General features: G+C 38.1%; 1 protein-coding gene across 2 annotated transcripts in view; it reads left to right on the forward strand.

Moving 5' to 3' along the window:
• The window catches only part of LOC136883508 (zinc finger MYND domain-containing protein 11), a 313,597-nt gene that overhangs the window by 224,787 nt on the left and 64,612 nt on the right, over positions 1-24,198 (forward strand). The gene's annotated exons all lie outside the window — the stretch shown is intronic.

Below are 24,198 nucleotides of genomic sequence, written 5' to 3' on the forward strand. Positions count from 1 at the left end.
AATTCCGCCAAATTTAGCGGAAAATCCGCTAAGTTGGCATCACTGTTAATTAGTGGTTGTCCTCTCGAAACGTCCTAGCCTTCTCAAAGTCAACGGTCCCGTTCTTACGATCGTGTGTATTGTTGGCCCAGGTGTGTTTGAGAGGATGGGAGGTACAGAGGGGGATGGGGCTGTTGGGGCGAAGGGGTGGGGTGGTGAGTTGGAGAGATCGAGGCGGGGTTTGTTTTTATTATAGAAGTTCTGACAAATATATTGTACCAGGAAAAGTTGATGGGTTCTTGAGCATGGGAAAGATCTCAGGTGGTGTGCGGTACTTAGTACCCGGTACAGAGAAGGAAATTTTGCAGGGCGAATAATAGATGGTATAATCTTTTCTGATAAATTTATTCAAGATTTTAATGAAAATCACCCAGCTTCTGTCTCGCATTTAAACACTCGAAACCGTCTTGAAAAATTCTTCCATTGACATGTTCAATATAAAATTAAATTCCAGAATTCTTTAATGTTGGTAAAGTTAAACAGAACTATAACTTTACATTGAATGTGTTTTTTAATGTTTGAAAATGTCCAAAATCAACTCTTATTACGCTCAAATAAACCCTACAGTTCATATAGGATGATTCCTAAAGTCCAGTTAAAGTCTTGACTCATAAATTCATAAATTAAATATGACTCAAATTAAACACTAATTTCCTGAATTGTTCTTATGAAAAACCTGAAGTTTAAATTAATTCATCAATTGAAAAGGTTCAAAAATAAATATTCTCATAAATCACTCCTGTGAAATCAGAGTCTTTTGAAATTGAAATTCACAGATTAAAAAAGGTTTCAGAGAATACACACTACATACATACATACATACATACATACATACATACATACATACATTATCATTATAGACTGTTATGCCTTTCAGCGTTCAGTCTGCAAGCTGTGAATTTACCAAAAGTCACCACAATCCTCGATTTACAACTAGTGTTGTGGTCTCATTTAGTTCTATACCTCTTATCTTTAAATCGTTAGAAACTGAGTCTAACCATCGTCGCCTTGGTCTACCTCTACTTCTCTTACCATCCATAGTAGAGTCCATTATTCTCTTAGGTAACCTATCCTCCTCCATTCGCCTCACATGACCCCACCACCGAAGCCGGTTTATGCGTACAGCTTCATCCAGCTATTTCATTCCTAAATTAGCCTTTATCTCCTCATTCCGAGCACCCTCCTGCCATCGTTCCCACCTCTTTGTACCAGCAATCATTCTTGCTACTTTCATGTCTGTTATTTCTAACTTATGATAAGAAATCCCGAGTCCACCCAGCTCTCGCTCCCGTAAAGCAAAGTTGGTCTGAAAACAGACCGATGTAAAGATAGTTTCGTCTTATTATTACAGAATACCGCTGATCGCAACTGCGAGCTCACTGCATTAGCTTTACGACACCTTGATTCAATCTCACTTACTACAGTACCACCCTGGGAGAACACACAACCTAAATACTTGAAATTATCGACCTGTTCTAGCTTTGTATCACCAATCTGACATTCAATTCTGTTGAATTTCTGACCTACTGACATCAATTTAGTCTTTGAAGGGCTAATTTTCATACTATACTCATTGCATCTATTTTCAAGTTCCAAGATATTAGACTGCAGGCTTTCGGCACAATCTGCCATTAACACCAAGTCGTCAGCATACGCCAGACTGCTTACTACATCTCCACCTAACTGAATCCCTCCCTGCCATTTTATACCTTTCAGCATCCATGTAAACTACGAACAGCAGAGGTGAAAGATTACAGCCTTGTCTAACCCCTGTAAGTACCCTGAACCAAGAACTCATTCTACCATCAATTCTCACTGAAGCCCAATTGTTAACATAATTGCCTTTGATTGATTTTAATAATCTACCTTTAATTCCATAGACCCCCAGTATAGCGAACATCTTTTCCCTCGGTACCCTATCATATACTTTCTCAAGATATACGAAACATAAACACAACTGCCTATTCCTCTCGTAGTATTTTTCAATTACCTGTCGCATACTGAAAATCTGATCCTGACAGCCTCTCTGTGGTCTGAAACCACACTTGTTTTCATCCAACTTCCTTTCAACGACTGATCGCACCCTCCCTTCCAAGATGCCAGTGAACACTTTGCCTGGTATACTAACCGATGAGATACCTCGATAGTTGTTGCAATCCTTTCTGTTCCCTTGCTTATAGATTGGACAAAAGCAGTAATTGCACCTATCTGAAGGTACCTTACCAACACTCCATCCTAATTTTACTACTCTATGAAGCCATTTCATCCCTGCCTTGCCACTATACTTCACCATTTCAGATCTAATTTCATCTATTTCTGCTGCTTTATGTCAATGGAGTTTATTTACCATCCTTTCCACTTCCTCAAGCATAATTTCACCAACATCATTTTCCTCCTCCCCATGAGCGTGGCTGTTCGCAACACCACCAGGATGATTTCCTTTTACATTGAGATGATGTTCAAAATATTCCCTCCACCTCTCCAGTGATTCCCTGGGATCTATTATGAGTTCACCTGAAGTATTATTCAAAACACTGTTCATTTCCTTTTTCCCTCCCTTCCTAAGATTCTTTATTACTGTCCAGAAAGGTTTCCCTGCAAAACAAATAGTTGTTGAATCCAAAAAGAAGTCGTGGGAAGATTTTGGTAATAACCTGGAAAGGCTAGAATACACACTGGCTGCAGAAAATCCTAAAGTCTATCTAAATTCACTTATTTTCTTAAATAGACCTACTGTTGCATTTAAATCAATTCCTACAGTTTATCTAGGTGATAGAATTGAAATTCACACAATAAGAAAATTTTCATGAATTAGGCACTTGTGAGGCGAATGGAGGAGGATAGGTTACCTAGAAGGATAATGGACTCTGCTATGGAGGGTAAGAGAAGTAGAGGGAGACCAAGACGACGATGGTTAGACTCGGTTTCTAACGATTTAAGAGGTATAGAACTAAATGAGGCCACAACACTAGTTGCAAATCGATGATTGTGCCGACGTTTAGTAAATTCTCAGAGCCTTGCAGACTGAACGCTGAAAAGCATAACAGTCTATAATGATAATGTATGTATGTAGGCACTTGTATCTGACTATGTAGCACTCAAGAATTATGATTGAAAACGTGTCTTTGCTATGAGTCAGTAATTGTCTAGTGTAATATTTTGAAGAGAAAATTGTAAAGTGCACTCACATCACCTGTGTTCAGCAAACTGGAACTGATGAAATGCGACTCCGCAGATCGGCGACTGGAACTCCCACAATATTCAGCATGAGGTCGAACCAAGCACCAACAGCGGCGTACCATGTTCCAAATCCCTCGACGTACCACGTATTATCCCTCGATGTACCACGTATCTCCTCTGACGTCGTCACCTGTCCCATCTTGATTCAGATGTTCAAATAAATACCAGGTTTCAACACTCTGTCAAGATTTCCGGTATCGTCTGATATAATTGACACACAGGAAAGTTCAATTGGCACGGTAATATGAAAACTTAGCACTGTCTGTTAGCAAGTTAAGGGTGACTAGTATAGCACTTTGAAATTATGTGAGTCTGAAATCACAGTTCATAATTGCACTTGGTCATGCAGCAGTTAACGTAATACTCAAAATAATGCTGGCTATTAGCACAGTCTGAAACACAAGTCTCTGTATGCGAGATTATTACACTGGGCACAGTTCATGACATTTAAAACGTGTAGTAATAAATTCAGAATGAAATGTCAAGGTCACGGTTCATGGAAAGATTGAGCACAGATTCAGTTCATACACGATGTATTCGACAGTCTCTAATAATCTAGGGCACACGTCTTAATTGGATTTTCAGTGTTAGCCTTACTAAAGTCCATATTTCCTAACACATTAAACAGTTCAAAGTCACATTCAAATATGAAGACACACGTAGAAACGTCTTTGAATTCATAAATGCGTCGACAATAATAAGTTCAAATTATCACACACTGTCCTATCAATGTCCGTAACGCTGTATCTGAGAGTGACAAGAGTTCGAATATACATTGAAAAATCGACAAGTCCATAACACGATAGAACTCTTAAGTCTTGCACTGTATTGAATTCAACTTAAATGCACCTTGAGAATTTACAAGCCCACAACTCAGTAGAAAATTCCTAAGTTTCATATAACATGAAGTTTAACTTAGAGGCACTTTGAAATATTTCACAAGTCCACGGCGCGGTTGAAATTTCTAAGTATCCCGTTCTCGTGCGGCGAACTTTCTAAGTATTTCTGCACAGCTTTCACTCCGACTTCACGTAGCACGACACAACAGTATGATCTTCTTCCATGGTTGAGTTGTAGATTTCAACTGAGTATACACGACGAGTCGTTTACCTTATATATCCATTGCTGACTGGCTCGCTGCTCTAAGCGATGAAAAAGTGGTGTCATTCCCACCTTAATATCTCCGAAATGATTGAATGGATTGACTTCAAATTTTGGCTACTACCCTTTCTAAATGCGGGCTTCACGCTGGTGTGGCTCATATTTCTGTAACTCAAGCAGTTTATTAGTTATTAAAATGTTTCTAGACCATTCCATAGCGGTAGGTCGACAGCATGTGGCGATGATGTCACTTAACCACTTCCTCGCTCCGTAACATCGTGCTGTCTCTCTCACTCCTGCAGCAAGCAGCGAGTCAAGAACATTCATTCGTAAGGCTGTTTCAAATGTGAAAGCTGAACAGTTCTTTAAAAAATAATGAATTATAATTATGATATACCAGGCCATAGGCATTCCTGGTACAGTATGGAATGGCTGTTTCAAGTAGAATGTTCTTTTTTTTCTTTGTTGATTTCATTTAAATTGTGAGAGGGGTTCATAAACTGATCTAAATCGATATGGATGCTCTCGAACGTTGAACAAGGTGCCTTCTTGCTCATAATGCAATATGTTAAGATCATTGTCTATTGATGTGAATTTGAGGCTGGATGCTTTATGATGTTCACTCATAGCTGAAAAACGATTATATTTTGTGAGCGTTGTGATGTTCGGCGTATCTTACGACAAATTGCGGCCTGTTTGATCTACATAGCTGGAATTACACGATTGGCATTCTAATTTGTAAACTCTGGAGTTCAAATATCTATTATTAATGTTATTGTTGATAGTGTGTGGATTGAAAATGAGTTTGGGGTTGGTGTGGGATGTCCTACATGCTATTTTAATGCAAATTTAGTGAACATAATATCCCAAACGGCATAAAGCCAAATGCATACTTGCCAAGTATTCAGGTTTTTCCGTAAAATGTGCGGATTTGAAGTGTGTTTTACTGTTGTACGTATAAACATTGTGATTGTACGGATTTTGAATATCCGTGCTTGGTTTCGCTTTCTGCTGTCAAATTGGATTTCTTTGACTTTTGATAGTAGCTGGTAATACGAGATGCAGTGTTTGAAATTTGACCGGTAAATGTATCGATAGTCATGTTATCGATTATCACCATGCTTTTGTCAGCTGTTCTACCTCAACTGCTACTTCACCAATGAGTGTTCCCAAACAAGTAGCAGGCTGCGATTTTGAAGAAAAGAAATCCGTGAAAAGTAGATGAACCAACTTTTGCAACTGTGTTGTGCTTCTTAGTACCTGGAAGGCTTTGTTTGTGTGCATGTGTAACATTGGCGGTAGTTCTGGAACTCGTGGAATTGTGTGACAAATTTCTAAGCGATTCAGTATTTTTAGTGGTGTTTGTAATGAGTTCAACTAAGAAACGATATTATCAGTCTTTTAATTTCCTTGTTTTATACGATCACGAAGAGTGTTCCCAGTGTTAAGTGAATACAGATGAGCACTCATCAAGATTTTTTTTTTTTTTGTTAAAAATGAAGCCATGTTTTCCAGTGTTGACTTAGTTAAATGTAGCAGAGGCTTTTCAGTCTGTCAAACACATAGCAAATACAATGTAAATTAAAACACTAAAAGCATATCTGTAAAACACACACTAACATACAAAGAATGACATGTTTCGTTCTACAAGAACATCCTTATTTTATTTTAAGTGATTTGATAGAATCTGAGGATGTTCTTGTAGAACGAAACATGTCATTCTTTGTATGTTAGTGTGTGTTTTACAGATATGCTTTTAGTGTTTTAATTTACATTGTATTTGCTATGTGTTTGACAGACTGAAAAGCCTCTGCTACATTTCACTCATCAAGATGTAACTTTGTGTAAGTATTTAATTTCAGGGGTAACCATAACATATGCAGTAAAACCTCGGTGCATCGTTTTTCAGGGGGCAGGGGGAAAATGATGATGGATGCGAGAAAACTATAAACGTGGGCAACATAAAAAATAGGAGGAAAACAAAATAATAAAATGCGGGTACTGTATTGGGACATTTTTCATTATGTAAATTATTATTATTATTATTATTATTATTATTATTATTATTATTATTGTTATTGTTATTATTAAAACAACAACAATGGCGCATGGCCTCCGGAGCCGGGTTCAGTCTTTTGAGTTGTTGCGTGATAGGCAATCTACGCGCATATGAATATGCGGCCCTACCTAAGATGAATTCTAATGTTTAATTCGGCAAACAGACAGCCCTCAAACCGTTGGAATTAACAAAGGAAGGTGAAAATCCTCGACCCAATCGAGACCCCTTGAACCAAAGGTGAACGTGCTAACCATTTAGCTCATACTATACATACCGGTATCAAAATATTGCAACCATGATATAGGCCTACGAGATGAAAATAAAAAGTGTGACTTTTTAAGCCGTTTCGTTTTAAATCTCTTGGCACATTTTTTAATAATTGAAAACCTTTTAGTTCATTTCTCTTATTGCAAATTAAACATATATCTGTGGATATTACGGCGATAGCCTGTATTTAAGAAAAGATTCCGCAGACCCTTTGCAAACGATAGGTTAGATACCCAACGTGGTGCGGCTCCTGCAGCTCCACTCAGACGATGTCACAGAGGTTAGAAATTCAATGCGGCACGTCTCGAACGATGTCACAGCAGCTTGTGCGAAGCTGCCAACTTAGGAACTAGTTACGAGACTAGGCTGTGAGCAGTGCTGGATTAAGGTGTTTGGGGGCCCCAGGCTATATAAAAAGGTGGGGTCCCTTCTTCGTAACATCACGTTAGACTAGCATTCTGAAGTCGTTATAGAACTACATCCACTTCAATTAATGAACAGGAAAGTATTGAAATAGACTACAATTTTTCTCTATATTTCATGTTAATATTTCATAATGCCAAAACATATTTTACATTCGTCCCATCATCACTATCAAATTGACATACAGAACAGAACTTACGTTTTTTTGGCACCACTAGTCTATTTTCTATCCATTTTACAAGAAAATTATAGTTATAACTTACGAATGGTTGAATAATCAGAGGTGAACTGGAAGTTCTCTTCCTGATGCAAAGATATAGTATAGCATGCGCATTCCACCGTGCTTCCCCTGTTCCCTCCCACTCACTTCCTAGACCTCTTCCCCCTTCCCCCTCTGCCCGTACTCGCAAGCTGCCAGTTTTAAATTTTCGTCAACAATAACCTTTACAATAATTACAGTGCATAAGTAGCGAAGATTCGTGTCTTCAGATGGTAATTGATTCTAGCAGTGATCAAATACTAACGCGGACAGCTGATAAGAAGGAAGGAAGAGTGCGTGTTCAATATCTTGCGAGCGTAAATATTCACATACATGCATGGAGGTGGAGCAACAGGCCTCTTTTTATACAATTTTAGGTTTGGCCAAGGGCGGGGCCCCTTGGCACGCGGGGCCCGGGGCTGCAGCCCCTTTAGCCCCCACCTTAATTCGGCTCTGGCTGTGAGAGAAGATTATTGGTCTGGCTTGGTTAGGTCCGGCTTGTAACAAGACTATTGGGCAGAGGGCAACAAAGTGGTCAACAGGCCTCTTATCATTCCACACACTCCACAAGGTACGACGCGATTAATCACCCTGTGACTAATTAAAACGTATCTGGAGCACTGCGCAATTTTCTCTTCTTTTTTTTTTCAATGAAGTTGGCAGCCCTAGCCAGCCCACATAAACACAGAAAAAGGTGGCAAATTTGAGTTATACGCTGTCTACGTTTTAATTCTTGTAAATAAGAATACTTGTAGGGGTCGGTTAATGGGCCGAGGAAAAGCGCTGGCACGAGGAGGCACGTAGTGAGGTTGCGTGTGAATAACCTGTGCACAGCACTCCAACCTACAAGATCCTTGTTCAAGACTAGCAACTCCGAATCGCTCGTACATTCTCGCGTAACAGGTTGCCGCTAATTATGCTAAAAGTATTGAGCAGTTCCTCTAAATTGAAAATACTTTTGTGTATATTTTTCTTACATACGATCGATCAGATTTGTAACAGGGGACAAATAATTTTTTCACGATCGATCCGATAAGATGGTAGTTCGAGAAACGATAGATGCGGGGGAAATTTAACATTGGTTTACATGGAACATTTTTGGGACCGAATAATTTCAACGATGAATACGGGAAAATGACAGTTCCGCGAACGACGCATCGAGGTTCTACTGTATTTGACTTGTATTAGTATTGTTTATCATTCCCCCCCCACTTGCCATCCTTTTTCATTATGTCTCAAGACTGTTACACATGTGCGTGTTGTCAAAAACCGCTCAAGGATCTTCCGGATTTCTCTTTTTGAAAGTTGGCAGGTATGCAAATGTTTCATAGCCTGTAGTGAACATAAGTAAAATCAGTCTTGATGCCGATGTTCGCGATGTGCTGTGCAAGAAACCTAAACATAATTGGGGTAATCGTTCTAACCGTGATAATGTAATTTCCACCATAGCTGAATCAGAATTAGCCATTAATAATTTACCCATATGTATACAAAAAGAGGTCCGATATGAAGTCAAACGTAAACTATCTTCTATCATTAATCAGCAACAAACCATTTAACCCAATGCAGAACACATAGCTAAAGCCCACAAACTAAAGAAAAAAGTCAAACACAATGACTTAAAAATAACAAAAGGCGACAAAGGGAACGCTACCGTAATCGTGGACAAAAGTGACTATAGCAATAAAGCACAAATGTTTTTTACAGGTCACAACCTTTAAAAAAGATCAAACTATAGTACGCGCACCTTTTAGCAATAGATTTTTGTCCGGGCTTGAGGAGTAAGGAGGGAGCTCTCCCAGTTCGGGTAATACTGCCAGCTGAATGGAAATGAAATCTGAATTGAATCAATAATATTATCGTTCAATATGAATTTTCTAAACCTTTATTATCTTAAGCCAACAACTGTGTCACACACAAATTATATAACATTGTATAACATTTCTCGATGCAAATCTTGTTCCTAGCATGAATTCTATAGTTTGGCTTTGTTGTGTAAACAGCAGTACTAATACATAAAGTGTACGCCAGATGTCCCACAGCAGCGATGCATAAGCGATTCATAGTTTGTGTTTCAAAGGTTGCCAATACAAATCTCGAAGATAACAGAGGTGGACCAATTTAGCACTAGGGTGTCCATCTGTCACTAAAAGGTGTGCGTACTTAATAAGGTAAAGACATGATACTGTATATAGTATCAGAGACAGACTGTATACTGTAAGTACGTGCCGTGAAAGCATCAGTGGCAACATTATAAGATAGAGACCTAGTGAGATTATATTTTACGCCATACTTTTATGGCTGGATGCCCTTCCCCGATGCAAATATCTGTTGAGAAGATAATGAATATGAAATGAATGATGGTGAATGGAACTGGGTAAGGAAGTGGAAGGAATCAGCTGTGGCTTATGAATAGGAACTGTCCTGACATTTGCTTGGGAGTGCAAAAGGGGAAACAACAAAAACAAAAAATCTCAGGACAGCTAACAGTGGGGTTCGAACCCACTCACCTGCCGAGTGCAGAGCTTGGCTCCATAGGCGTAACATGTTAATACGCGCAGCTACTCCGCTCGGTGATACTATTACTGAAATATAATATAAAATTGTTGATCCAAGAACTGGTAATATCAAAATCATTTACATTTGAGGGGAAAAAAATCATTTATCTGAGGAAGGGGTGAAAATTCCGCATGAGGATATCGTTACTACTTTGTCTCGCACTTTCTTGTAGTTCATTATTGCCACTTAGATATTCTCCATCTTCATTATCAAAATATAGCTCTCCAGAATCACTATTTATGAGGAAACATTCAATTTCTTTGTCAACAAGAGATGAATGTATACTTCAAGGCGCCATGATGGCTACACGTTAGCAGGGAGGATGTTCCACTCCAACGAAGCTTTCAAAACACGCAAAATGGAGTGGTATATCTGCAATACAGAACTTCTTTGAGCATTTCTACGGAATCTCAAAGCATGACACTATATCACATTCATTTGTAAGATCAGTGAAGTACACACTGCACCAAAACGTACATACACAGGTTTGGCGGGCGTGGTACAATGTTCAGTAACGTATATATACGGGTTTGGCAGTGAATGGGTTAAGAACATTTTGTTTTAGTTTAATGACCTTGAAAACTTCGAAGTGAGTATTATGAATCTGAAGCTTCCCACAGCAAAAGTGCTATCCAAGATCCATTAAGCCGACATCCCCATAAGACCCATCATCAATTTTAGAAATAGTTCGACCTATGAGGTATCTCGATTAATTCACAAATTCCTCAAATCACACTATCGTTTTCAAGCCAATACACCAGTAAAGCATTCCATAGAAATTTGCAATAAAATTAAACACTTTAATTTACCAAACACCTCACACTTCATTCATTTGATATTTCTTACATGTATGCTTAGATGAATTTATTCAGATTCTGGAATTTACATTGAATAACAATTTCTTAACTTTCAATAATGTCATTTACCAACAGTTAGGTCTTCCCATGGGTTCAACAGCTTCAGGGATCCTTGCGTATATTTACATTGATCATTTAGAACATTCTCACATCATTAGTAAGATGTTATTTTAGACTCCCATGATACTAACTGAATAAAGTACTTGAATTTTTCAACTCCATTGACCCACATATAAAATTCACCATAGAGTCAGAAAACAATAATGCCCTTAATATGTGCAACTGCAACAGCACTTTATCCTTTAATACAGGGCCTCTCAGGATGCATGCATTGTGCACGGTGCAAAAGACAACTTTGCATGGTTGACCAGAGTGCAGACCCCACTCCTCGATTTGGGGCAGTAGTGCTGTCTCTCTGTTTCCCCACGCCTCTCTCGCTTGCTCCGCCTGTCTCCCTCTTCCTCACTTGCTCCGTAGCACTCCAAATCCGAGCCAAGCTTAGCCGAGTAGCCCAGAGACGAAGCGGTCCGAGCCGAATGGGACCAATGCACTGTGCACAGGAACTCTGCGCCTCAATTTGGACGCGTGAGATTTTGGGCGTTTGAGAGGCCCTGCTTTAATATATACAGGAAACCCACCCACACTATCAATACCATCCAACAAACTTCTGTGCACGCAGACATATCTAAGAAAGCAGCTTACAGTACCATGATACAGTATTTAACAGTTCCTTTATCTCGCAAGAATTATTAAAGGAAATTAATACTATTTACAATATTGCAGAACACAATGGTTTCAGTAGAACCTTCCTTGGCAGAATCATCAATAGATACAAGAGCAGACCCAAGACTACCCTAGAAAATGATTCCGCTCCTAAAGAGAAATCTTTCACTTTGAATAATAGTAGCATTTACCAAATTTCTAATATATTTCAAAAACGCAACATTAAAATAGCATTTAGAACTTCCCACACCAGCTCCAAACTCATTTTCAATCCACACACTGTAATAATAGATACTTGAACTCCAGAGTTTACAAATTAGAATGCCAATCCTGTAATTCCAGCTATGTAGGTCATAACAGGCCGCAATTTTGTCATGAGATACACCAAACATCGCAATGCTCTCAAATATAATTGTTTTTCAGCTATGAGTGAACATCATAAAGCATCCAGCCATGAATTCACATCAATAGATAATGATCTTAATATCTTGCATTATGAGCCAAAAGGCACCTTGCTCAACGTACTCGAGAGCATCCGCATTGATTTAAATCAATTTATGAACCCATCTCACAATTTAAATGAAATCAATGGAAAAAAAAAAGACCATTCTACTTGAAACAGTATTCCATATATTTGTCAAAACTTCTATAATAAAAACAAACCCCACCTCCATCTCACCAACTCACCACCACTCCTCCCCCCGCCCCTTCCTCCTCCATTCCTCCCATCCTCGCAAGACACACCTGGGCCATCAATACACACGATCGTAAGAACGGGACCGTTAACTTTGAGAAGGCCAGGCTGTTTTGAGAGGACAACCACCTATTAAGTACCGTAAGTTTAAAAGTTTATTCACACTTACCACCCAAGGTTTTTTTTTTTTTTTCCTTCCAGATTGGAACTTTATTGGCAGTTTCCACTATGATCACATACATACCATGCACCTGTTATCTGCTCTAAAACAGCTTCTCAGTTCTGTCGTTGCCCTCCTGACCATTTAAAATAAGGCAAACACACCTGGCCAACATTGGAAACATTCGAGAATGGGACCGCTAAATTGAGAAGAAATTGAGAATGCTGCTATTCTAAAATTTGAAATTCATCAGCGTTTTTCCATCACGTGTCGCATACATTTCACCTGGCAACCCCTCCTAGCCATTCGTGGTGATGGTGACTCGACAAAGACAGACTGTCAGTTCTGAATTTTCAACACATTGATTTCGTCCTGTTTTTGAATGGTATCCAACTGCATCATTTTTAGACTAAGAGGTCCACAACCTCACCATAAGCACTTATTGTTTGTTTCCATCTGTATCATTTGTTTTCATTTCTTTACTTGTTAGGTTTAACACACCTTTTAGATTCAATTATGTATAATATTAACCCTTTTTCACCAAAATTGTCTCAAGGCGTTATTTATTGCTCTATCTAATGATGGAAATGTTATTTATTGTGTTGTTTTTATTTCCGTCATGTCTCTTTTGATTTTCATTTGTTCCTTCATTATATTTTTAGCACATTTTTAGTCTGTATTATGTAAATAACTTTAACCCCCCTTATTTCACTGAAGATGTCTCAAACGAGTCTAAACATGTTTGAATTTTATTACTCCATGTAATGATGGAATTATGTTATGTATTGAATAGGATACATTTTAAAAAATTCCGTTGTAAAGTGAAAACCGTCAATACGGAATGATTCTAATATCTTGTAATACATAATATGATAACACAGTTATAGGTCAGTGTGTGAAGAGGGAACAACAGAAAGAGAAGACAAGGAGAATCTTCTCCTCTTCATAAACTACCGTCCCCTCATCAATCCCAGTTTTTCTACGTCTATCTCCTCTCGGCCCCTGGCAAACTCGTTTCTGCATCCCACCTTCATCAGGAGGGCGGGTGTAAACACTCACTGAGAGGCCATTTTGATAGATCTTCAGTCTTGATGCAGGAAGTGAAAGACAAGAAGAAAGGGAGATAAATACAGGAAGAGGGGAAAAAACATAAGATAAAGTTAAGTACAGGTAGTAATAGGTAGGAACACAGGACAAACACAAAAGGAAAAAAGGATCACAACAGGATAAATACAGTGAAACCTCATTAGTGCGTCCTCATTAACACGTTTTCCCGCTGAGCAAGTCGTAAATTTGAAGTCCCGATTCTCATCATATGACTTGGTTGAAGTTTTTCAAAATGGCGGCGGCCAAGGTGGTTCTGTCGCAGTCGCACATGGACGAATATAACCTTCAATTCATTGTCTAAGAGTGTGACCAGAAAATAATGTTTTTGTATCCGCAGATACACGACGTAAAATGCCTTAATGTCGGAAAAAATCGTATCTAATGTTTCCATATCCCTGTTGGATAGTTTTTATTCGTATATTCAGTAGTACGTTTTCTCTCTTCACACTTTCATTTTTATTATCCCCTGCAGAAATGTCTTAACAAGGTTTTACTGTATTGGAAAGGTACACACAGGTGTCAAATCAAGTCGTATAAATAAACAGCATGGCGCATGAAATGTCATACACTGGAAATTGTTTATAGAATGTTTTATTAAAAATGACCTTATATTACTCGCTGAAATGTGCACGATTAGTCGGTATGCAGGACATGTTTGTGACCACTCTACGACAGATGACCTATCTCAACCCTTAGGATAAAGAGTCAGATTGGCCACTTGCAATTGCAATACATTTACTGGTTTGCATCTGTAGATTATTTCCTTCAGATGATAATAATGGCGGATGGCCTCCGGAGAGGCCTGGTGCAGGTCTTTTTCTAGCCTGTTAGAGGACCTGCATGTCTTTGAAGATGAGGGCCCTACTTAGGATGATTTCTAATGTTGAATACGCCACACACATCCAGCCCCCGACCCATTGGAATTAACCAATTAAGGTTAAAATCCCCCGACCCGGCCGGGAATCGCACCCGGGACCCTCTGAACCGAAGGCCTGTACGCTGACCATTCAACCAATGAGTCGGACCTCCTTCAGATATCCCCATGGGAAGAAGTTGCAGGGATTAAGATCGGGGCTATGCAGTGGTCAGATTGAGCTGCACTGAAAACGTTCAGGATGTCGATGGGATATCTCACGGAGCCTGAAATGTTCATGCAGGAAGTCCAGAACATCATTTGCTTTGTGCAGATACGTTCCATTTTGCATGAACCATTGCGTCTCTATTAGTAGCCTTGTTGCAATGAGTTGTGGAAGGAAATTGTTTTGCAACATGTCCATACAAAGCATACTGTGTCATTGAAAATTATTAGACCAATAATTCTGTGACTGGAAATTGCTGCCCCTCCCCTTCTCCCCCCCCCCACACACACATACACACACACACGCGCGCGCACGCTTTCACACTATGATTTTCAACCTTGTGCACAATATCAGGCCGTTCTTTCTCCCAAAACCGGACATATTTACAGCACCGTTGAGATAAACGTACACCTCATCACTTAACTACAGTATGTGTTGTGCATTATGGGATCATCTTCTGCAGTAGCCCATGCAACAAACTATACTCACTGTTGCTGGTCGTGCACCATTAGTTTTTTGAGCTGTTGTCATTTTGTATGGGACTTGTGACTTGGCTAAGCCTGGAGACAAACTTGGTCCTGTTATTTTGATATTTTTATATGGTTTATATTTCGTTTTCATTATTCTTGGATTATTTACATTATTATATTGGATATTTTAATAGTGTTCGTGAATGATATCCGTTGCAGAGGACTGTACAGCGATATTTTAAGCATTATTTATGTTTTTTGGTATTTTCTTTACAAGCATGGCAACCATATGTTGCGTTACTACATGTGACCATGTGCTAAAGGGTTATGTTATTGGTATATAGTCGACGCTAATCTGTGTTACAGATTTATTTGCACGGTTGGTTTATAGTTTATCTTTTTAAGGTTCTTTCTGCTGCTTTACGATGTTTATGGTAATTAATTTGTACTACTATCTTTCACTTGGTGCTTATGATATTTGTTTATATGGTTTCTACGGAGTGAGTAGCGAGATATTATTTGACGTTTTTTATGTGAAGCTTTCTGTAACAGTATTTTTGATCAGTTTTTGGCGTTCGTTCATTGTTATTAATCTAAATGTCGAAGCGGTTTTCGTTCTGTTTTTCTAACCTGTGATTTTACAGAGAAGTGTTGATATCATTTTATAGTTAGAAATCTTAAGGTTGGGGAATGCGCATTGTCTGTACGTCCGGTGGTTGTATTACACAGTCTACGTATAGTGTTATTAATCTCAGTTTAATCATACTGACTTGATAGTTAACACATTATAAGAGCATAACCTGATAAAGGAAATTAACACACAACAAAAGAGAGTATAAATGATCCACCTTATATTAATACAAATTGTGTTGTTAATACAAAATCACAACATTTTTATTAGGGACCGGTTTTGATGTCTTTGGACATCATCCTCAGCCATAACAGGTTAAATGAACAAAGATATATATCTTATAATACAGAATATAAACCATTCTTCTTCTTCTTCTTCTACTTCTTCTTCTATGACCACATAGGATCACTTTAGTAAGTCCGTCGTTCATGTCTCTTTGAAGGGATTGTTCGGGCTTTGCAGTCCTTCCAGTACTTCTTCAGACGCTCCGATCTTCGTGCCCTTTCCTCAGTTGAAAATGTGCGTGTTGTTGGTTTGTTTTGTGTAAGGGTAAAGCGGAGGATTGTATTCTTGAGTTTTGTATTCAATTTTATCTTATGTGTGGTGTCTTCTGTTGTAAGGCCTATTCCCTTCAGATCCTCTCTTACTTCTCTAATCCATTTACATCCTGTTGTGGTATTTTTTGAGACGAGATTGTGTTGTACTAGTTGTTTCAGAAGTCTCGAGTCCTGCATCCTCATGATATGTCCAAAGAATCCCAGTCTCCTCTTACGCATAGTATCTGTAATGGGTTCTAGCTCTTTGTACACGACTTTGTTAGGTATTAACCGCCACTGTCCATCTTTCTGGTATTTTTTGTTGATGCAGGTTCTTCCAATCCTCCTCTCAATTTTCTGAAGTCTGTCAGTCTTTGATTGTTTATTCAGGTAAAAGAGTGTTTCTGCTGCATATGTAGCTTCCGGTTTTATAACTGTGTTGTAGTGTTTTATTTTTGTATTTATTGAAAGACATTTCTTTTTGTAGATATCCCATGTTAATTTTTGTGCTTTAGCTAATCTATTTGTTCTTACTTGGATTGAGATTTTTTCATTTAAGTTATGTGTTATTACTTCTCCAAGATATTTAAACTGAGTTACTATTTTGATTTTATTACCATTTATGGTGCCTTCTTTTAGCTGTGTTGGTTTTTGGGGCATAATTTCTGTTTTTTCAAATGATATTTTGAGGCCAATTTTATTTGCAATGTTTTGAAGTTCTGATATCTGGGTTTTTGCTTCTTTTATGTCCACTGCTAGTAATGCTAAATCGTCAGCAAAACCCAGGCAATTTGTTTTGATTTTTCGGCCAATCTTTATTTTGGGGGGACATTTTCTAAACCATTCCCTCATTACCATTTCAAGAGCACAGTTAAATAATAGTGGTGAGAGCCCATCTCCCTGCCGTAGTCCAGTTTTAATTTCACATGTCTCTGATGTTTCACCCCTAAACTTCACTTTTGACTTGGTATTGGTGAGAGTCAATTTTATCATCTTTATTAATTTGGGGTGTAGTCCAAGGTGTCTTAAAATTTTAAACAGAGATTCTCTATGGATGCAATCATAAGCTTTCTTGAAATCTACAAATGTTATCACCATATCTCTGTTTCTTTTCCTGTTATAGTCCATTATCAACTTAAGACTCATGATCTGATCAGGAATCATTTTTACGAAATGTACAAGTTAAAACTTGATGGTCATATAATAAAATAGGAATTAAAATGTTATCACTAGTTTAAAAAGTCTTTGCCATTATATGATGTCTAAAAGTTTTTGAGCATGGCATAAATAGAAATTTTTTGACGTCTGAAAGTTGACATAAATCGTTGTTCCTCTGTAGAAAAATTGTCATCGTTGTTCCTCTATGGAAATTTTTTAAAACTTGGTAATGGCCTGTATCTCAGTTTTCATGAGATAAACGTTGAGTCATGAGGTGGATCTTGTTTACAGTGTTGACATAAGTATGTGTTTAAAGATAAAAATTTCATTGTTCCGTATTGAAAATTATCACAGTTAAATTGAAATAATAAATATGGTAGTTCAACCTATTCAATACAAGTAAATAAGCGATGTAGAGATTACATTCTTATTTAATTAAAAATGGAAATGGTACCGGTTTCGACCCCAGTCTGGGTCATCATCAGCCGATTATAACTCGAAAAACAACGCATAAGTAAGAAAGAAGTTAAAGGTCAAGTCCACACAATATCAGTTGAAGAGGCGATATAAAAATGACGGGGGTAGGCACTGTTCAATTTAGACGAAGTGGAATGTAAGTCACTTAAAAGAAGTAATGCGTAATCTTCCGAGTGTCAGCATGGCACACGCAATGTTTGGCACTGTCTCGCAATGTTCACGAAAAGCAGAGAACAGTTAAATGAGCCAGACCGCATACACCGTCAGGCACAAAGTCACAACACAATCCAAATATGAAGAACTAAAGTCATGAAGAAGCCGAAGACGAGCAGCTCAACCGAAGTAACTTGCAAGCTTCAGAAGATCGGCGCGGTGTTTACAACGTCAAGTGCTGTAGTTTCATACGCTGACGGAAATTGAAGGATAGATTATTGATGAAGTATTTGCTTAGTTCACGAAAATATATATATATGCTTATAATACGATTCATTCATGAACATCAGCCACCACCAACTCGACTGAAATCCAGGAAGATTTTTCTACAGTCTTCTGCTCCACTTGATTCTGACCCAAAAAAGGCCAGGGTTAAGCTATGGAAACAAAGGTACCCAGATCATCCGGAACGTGTTGAAATTGAAGAGAAGTTGCCACCTGGTCACGAAGAGGTGTATATGGAAGTCATTAAACAGACTGCGGACCGGCGTTGCAAGATCTAAGGACAATCTTGTGAAATGGGGCATCGTGCATGGTGGGGACTCATTATGCGAATGTGGAGAGGAGCAGACTTCTACGCACCTCTTGCACTGTCGTCTATGCCCAGATTCATGTACAGGGTTGGAATTGGCACTGGCTGGAAACAATGCCATCAATGTAGCCAAATACTGGTCACAACTTGTGTAAATAATGTATGTATAGTGTAGATATTTTCATGTAATACTTCCTTTCTCCTTTTTTTATTTTTTACAATTAATTTGTTCATATGTCTCATTTTGAGTGATTAACATACTTCAAATTTTTATTTAATTTTTTTGAATTATATTTGAATTGATTTCTTATATATTGGTACCTCTGACACGAATAAATAAATAAATAATACGATTCAATGTAATTGAATACGTAATTATGATCTTGAAGATTTTTAGAACAATTGACATGAAAAAACAATAGTGAATAGAAAAAAATGGTAAAAGGCGCAATACCGGAAACAAATGAAAACGTGTGTGCACAGTGCACTATTTCTTGAATATAAAAAATTCAGGTCGTGATTGAAGTAGTCAAAGTTGGCGGACGCAAGGCATGAAATTAAATTTGAAAGTGAGAGCCCAAAATGAAGGTGGCAATGCAGGTGGTTGTTTTTTTTTCAACATCAGATACTCCGAACATATCAACGCCATTAAATACAATAGATTCTCCGCCATAGGACAACACATACATGACTCCAAGCACAATTTCACCAATATTGAAAAAGACATGAAAATACTTAAAATACTTAAAATAATTAACAAAGGCCCCCTCTTAAACACTACTGAAAATTGTTTTATTCACCTTGACCAATACTTCAACCCCAATTTCAACTTAAACAACATTTCTGAAAAACCCAACATCCTATTTGACTTCCTAATTCTTCTCAAAAATTCTAAATTTCAAAACCCAAATTCAATTTTCCATGCCTTACAAAGTTCCTCCCCACATTTTATACCTCCAGTAACCCACCCTCCTAACCCACCCTAGACTACCCCTCCTTCATCCCTATCTTATCCTTTCTCACCACCTCTCAACTTTAAACCCTTTTAATCTTTTCTTATCCACTAATCTTCTTTCTTTATTAATTTATCCTATTTTCTTTTCACCCCTAAAATAATAATAATAATAATAATAATAATAATAATAATAATAATAATAAAAAGACAGAAGTAATGTCAAATATCAAAGGTGATACGGCACAACTAAACACCAAATATGGAACAATAAACCGTGTTAGTAAATGTAAATACCTTGGGGAATGGATTCAGCAAAATGGACTTGACAAAGAGGCCATAGCAGCAAGAATCAAGAAAATGGAAGTCACTTTCCAAACCACCCGCAACATTTACAACAAAAAGTGCTTTTCCCTGAACACAAAAATTCGTCACTACAACACTATCATCAAACCAGTATCACTGTATGCATCTGAATGCCTTATCCTGTCCGAAAAATGTTTGCTTGCGGATTTAGAGAGGAAGGAAAGATAGATCCTACACACCATACTTGGTCCAAACTACAAAAATGGCATCTACATTAGAAAATCCAGGCAAGAAGTATACTCTAAGATAGAGAAGATCACGGACACAATGCGTAAAGGCAGAGTTCACTTCTACGGTCATATACGACGGATGATCAACTCTCGATGGACGAAATGTATCTTCAGTATATTTGACGCAAAACCAAAAACGGCAATGCCATAGTACGTTAATGTCAAGAAAGATCTTAAAGAACTGGGCCTACAATCAGAAGATGCACAAGACCGAAATCTTTTCAGAGCAGCCATCAAGACTTTGTGGACTTTCCGGGACGAAAAACGGGCAACTGGTGCTAAATGGATAGAAGAACGTCGTGCTAAACACAGTGAGCTAATGAAGACGATGTGGATCATGCGAAAGATGAACAAATGCCAGAATGTAAATTGAGGTTTATCGTGGTCCCTAGTTGGCCGATTAGCGAAGTTGAATGAATGAATAAAAAAAAAAAAGCAACCTGCATTGCCACCTTCATTTTGGGCCCTCACTTTCAAATTTAATTTCGTGCCTTGCGTCCGCTAACTTTGACTACTTAAATCACGACCTGAATTTTTTATATTCAAGAAATAGCGCACTGTGCATACACTTTTTCATTTGTTTCCGGTATTGCGCTTTTTACCACTTTTTTCTATTCACTATTGTTTTTCCACATCAACTGTTCTAAAAATCTTCAAGATCATAATTACGTATTCAATTACACTGAATCGTATTATAAGCATATATATATATATAGGTACATTTTCGTGAACTAAGCAAATACTTGATCAATAATCTATCCTTCAATCTCCGTCAGCGTATGAAACTACAGCACTTGACGTTGTAAACACTGCGCCGATCTTCTGAAGCTTGCAAGTTACTTCAGTTGAGCTGCTCGACTTCGGCTTCTTCATGACTTTAGTTCTTCATATTTGGATTGTGTTGTGACTTTGTGCCTGACAGTGTATGCAGTCTGACTCATTTAACTGTTCTCTGCTTTTCGTGAACATTGTGAGACAGTGCCAAACATTGCGTGTGCCGTGCTGACGCTCGGAAGATTACACATTACTTCTTTTAAGTGACTTACATTCCACTTCGTCTAAATTGAACAGTGCCTACCCCCGTCATTTTTATATCGCCTCTTCAACTGATATTGTGTGGACTTGACCTTTAACTTCTTTCTTACTTATGCGTTGTTTTTCGAGTTATAATCGGCTGATGATGACCCAGACTGGAGTTGAAACCGATACCATTTCCATTTTTAATTAAATAAGAATGTAATCTCTACACCTCTTATTTACTTGTATTGAATAGGTTGAACTACCATATTTATTATTTCAATTTAACTGTAAGTATGTGTTGTAAGACCAGAAAGTTCTCGATCCAATGCGGAACCTGAAGTGTAAGAAATTTTGAATTAAAATAAGTTGATGGAAAAAAAGGCATTATGTTAAAAGAATTTTAAATTACAGGACTCACCTTGATCGGCCTGTTTGTACGGAGAGCGGAGAGGAACTGAAAGTTGAAGCTTAAAGGGATGGCACAGTGTTAAGGGAGGGAAAGGGGCGGGTCAAGAGGGAGGTGGGCGAGGGGCAATGGAAGGGGCGGAGTCAGGCGGACGTGGTAGGGAAGGATAGCGTGATAATTTGTTACGTAAAATCTGATAGAACCAAATGTTTTCAGGGAGCTTGACACTGTTGAATACTGATATGAGGACATCAAATAAAATTCTAGGCTTTTCAGAAATGTCATTGAGATTCAGATTCGGATTGAAATATTGGTCCAAATGTATACAGCAGATCTCCGTAGTATCTAGCAAAGGGCCTTTGCTCAACGTATCTAAAATTGTTAAGTCGTGATCTATTCCATTAAATTTGTGTTTATAATCATGAATGTGCTGACCTACTGCGGAAAACCTGTTGTATTTGACAGCATTAAGGTGTTCTGCATATCTAATCTTAAAGTTCCTACCTGTCTGTCCGATATAAGAACTGCGGCAGTCATTACACTTAAACCTGTAAACACCTGACTTCGTGAAAGGGATGGATTTATTAATTAAATTGGAATTGTGTAAAACATGCATGTTGCTGTTGTTAGTGTGGAAGGCAATGTTAACATTATGCTTCTTGACAATGTTGGTAACACTGTAAATGTTGCGGTTAAAGGTAAAAGTTGAAAACAATTTAGATTTGGGTTTGTCTTTATTAAATTAGAGTTTGAGCGGTACCTGAATACAAAATACAAAATTTACAGGAAACCCACCCACACAGCATCAACAATAAAACAGGACTCAGTACACCCCTACTCTCACAAATGTGCTACTTATAATAGCCTAGTTGATCGCGAGTTCAAGGTCCTAATGTCGAAAGCAGACTTGAATAAAGAACTCAACATCATACGTGCGATAGCTAGGTTCAACGGTTACAGTAGGAATTTTATTGAGCGCATTATTAACAAATTCAGGTACCGCTCAAACTCTAATTTAATAAAAGACAAACCCAAATCTAAATTGTTTTCAACTTTTACCTTTAACTGCAACATTTACAGTGTTACCAACATTTTCAGGAAACATAATGTTAACATTGCCTTCCACACTAACAACAGCAACATGCATGTTTTGCACAATTCCAATTTAATTAATAAATCCATCCCTTTCATGAAGTCAGGTGTTTACAGGTTTAAGTGTAATGACTGCCGCAGTTCTTATATCGGTCAGACAGGTAGGAACTTTAAGATTAAAGTAGGGCCCACGAGAGTTGAAGTCTGACGTTTAGCACCACCGGCGAGGAAAAGTTGACTAACGCTGCTCGAAAATGGCCTGTTGCTATGGCAACGATAACAGAGTTGCAACATTTTACGACGCTATCACCACGTGGGTTGGCTTGCTCTCAGTCACTTTTGTCATTCGTATTCTGACTGATTTCTTTTCTCGATGAAGTATCGTCTTCCTATTGTGTTTATTATACCGTAGATTATTTTTGAATTGTACAGGTACCGTTAACAATTGGAGTTAAATAATAAAAAACTATCAATGTTGGTAGTGTTGTTCTATTCTGTGCTTAACATGTGCATCTGTTGAGGTTATTGTCAGAAACTGATGATTTTTGTCAGTGATTATGAAATCTTTTATATATATCGATAATGTCGTGTTCTGTTTTAAATGCTGGAATTATTAACACGAGCTTAGGAACCAGGTAAGGTAAACGAATTGTATTAGGCCTAGGCCTACATGTTTTATTAAACACCCAGCCTGTCTGAAAGGGTGGTAGGCTGCAAATGGAGGTAACTATGACAACGCAGCGTACTTCGTAGTTACAACTTTCGCCGCTCACCTGTCAGACTTCAACTCTCGTGGGCCCTACTATAGATATGCAGAACACCTTAATGCTGTCAAATACAACAGGTTTTCTGCAGTAGGTCAGCACATTCATGATTATAAACACAAATTTAATGGAATAGATCACGACTTAACAATTTTAGATACGTTGAGCAAAGGCCCTTTGCTAGATACTACGGAGATCTGCTTTATACATTTGGACCAATATTTCAATCCGAATCTGAATCTCAATGACATTTCCAAAAAGCCTAGAATTTTATTTGATATCCTCATATCAGTATTCAACAGTGTCAAGCTCCCTGAAAACATTTGGTTCTATCAGATTTTACGTAACAAATTATCACGCTATCCTTCCCTACCACGTCCGCCTGACTCCGCTCCTTCCATTGCCCCTCCCCCCCTCCGTCTTGACCCGCCCCTTACCCTCCCTTAACACTGTGCCATACTCTCTTTAAGCTTCAACTTTCAGTTCCTCTCCGCTCTCCGTACAAACAGGCCGATCAAGGTGAGTCCTGTAATTTAAAATTCTTTTAACATAATGCCCTCTTTTCCATCAACTTATTTTAATTCAAAATTTCTTACACTTCAGGTTCCGCATTGGATCGAGAACTTTCTGGTCTTACAACACATACTTTTGTCAACACTGTAAACAAGATCCACTTGCTTAACCACCTCATGACTCAATGTTTATCTCATGAAAACTGAGATACAGGCCATTACCAAGTTAAAAAAAATTTCCATAGAGGAACAACGATTACGACAAATTTTCT

Source organism: Anabrus simplex, chromosome 1 (genome assembly GCF_040414725.1).
Source record: "Anabrus simplex isolate iqAnaSimp1 chromosome 1, ASM4041472v1, whole genome shotgun sequence".
Lineage (NCBI taxonomy): Eukaryota > Metazoa > Arthropoda > Insecta > Orthoptera > Tettigoniidae > Anabrus > Anabrus simplex.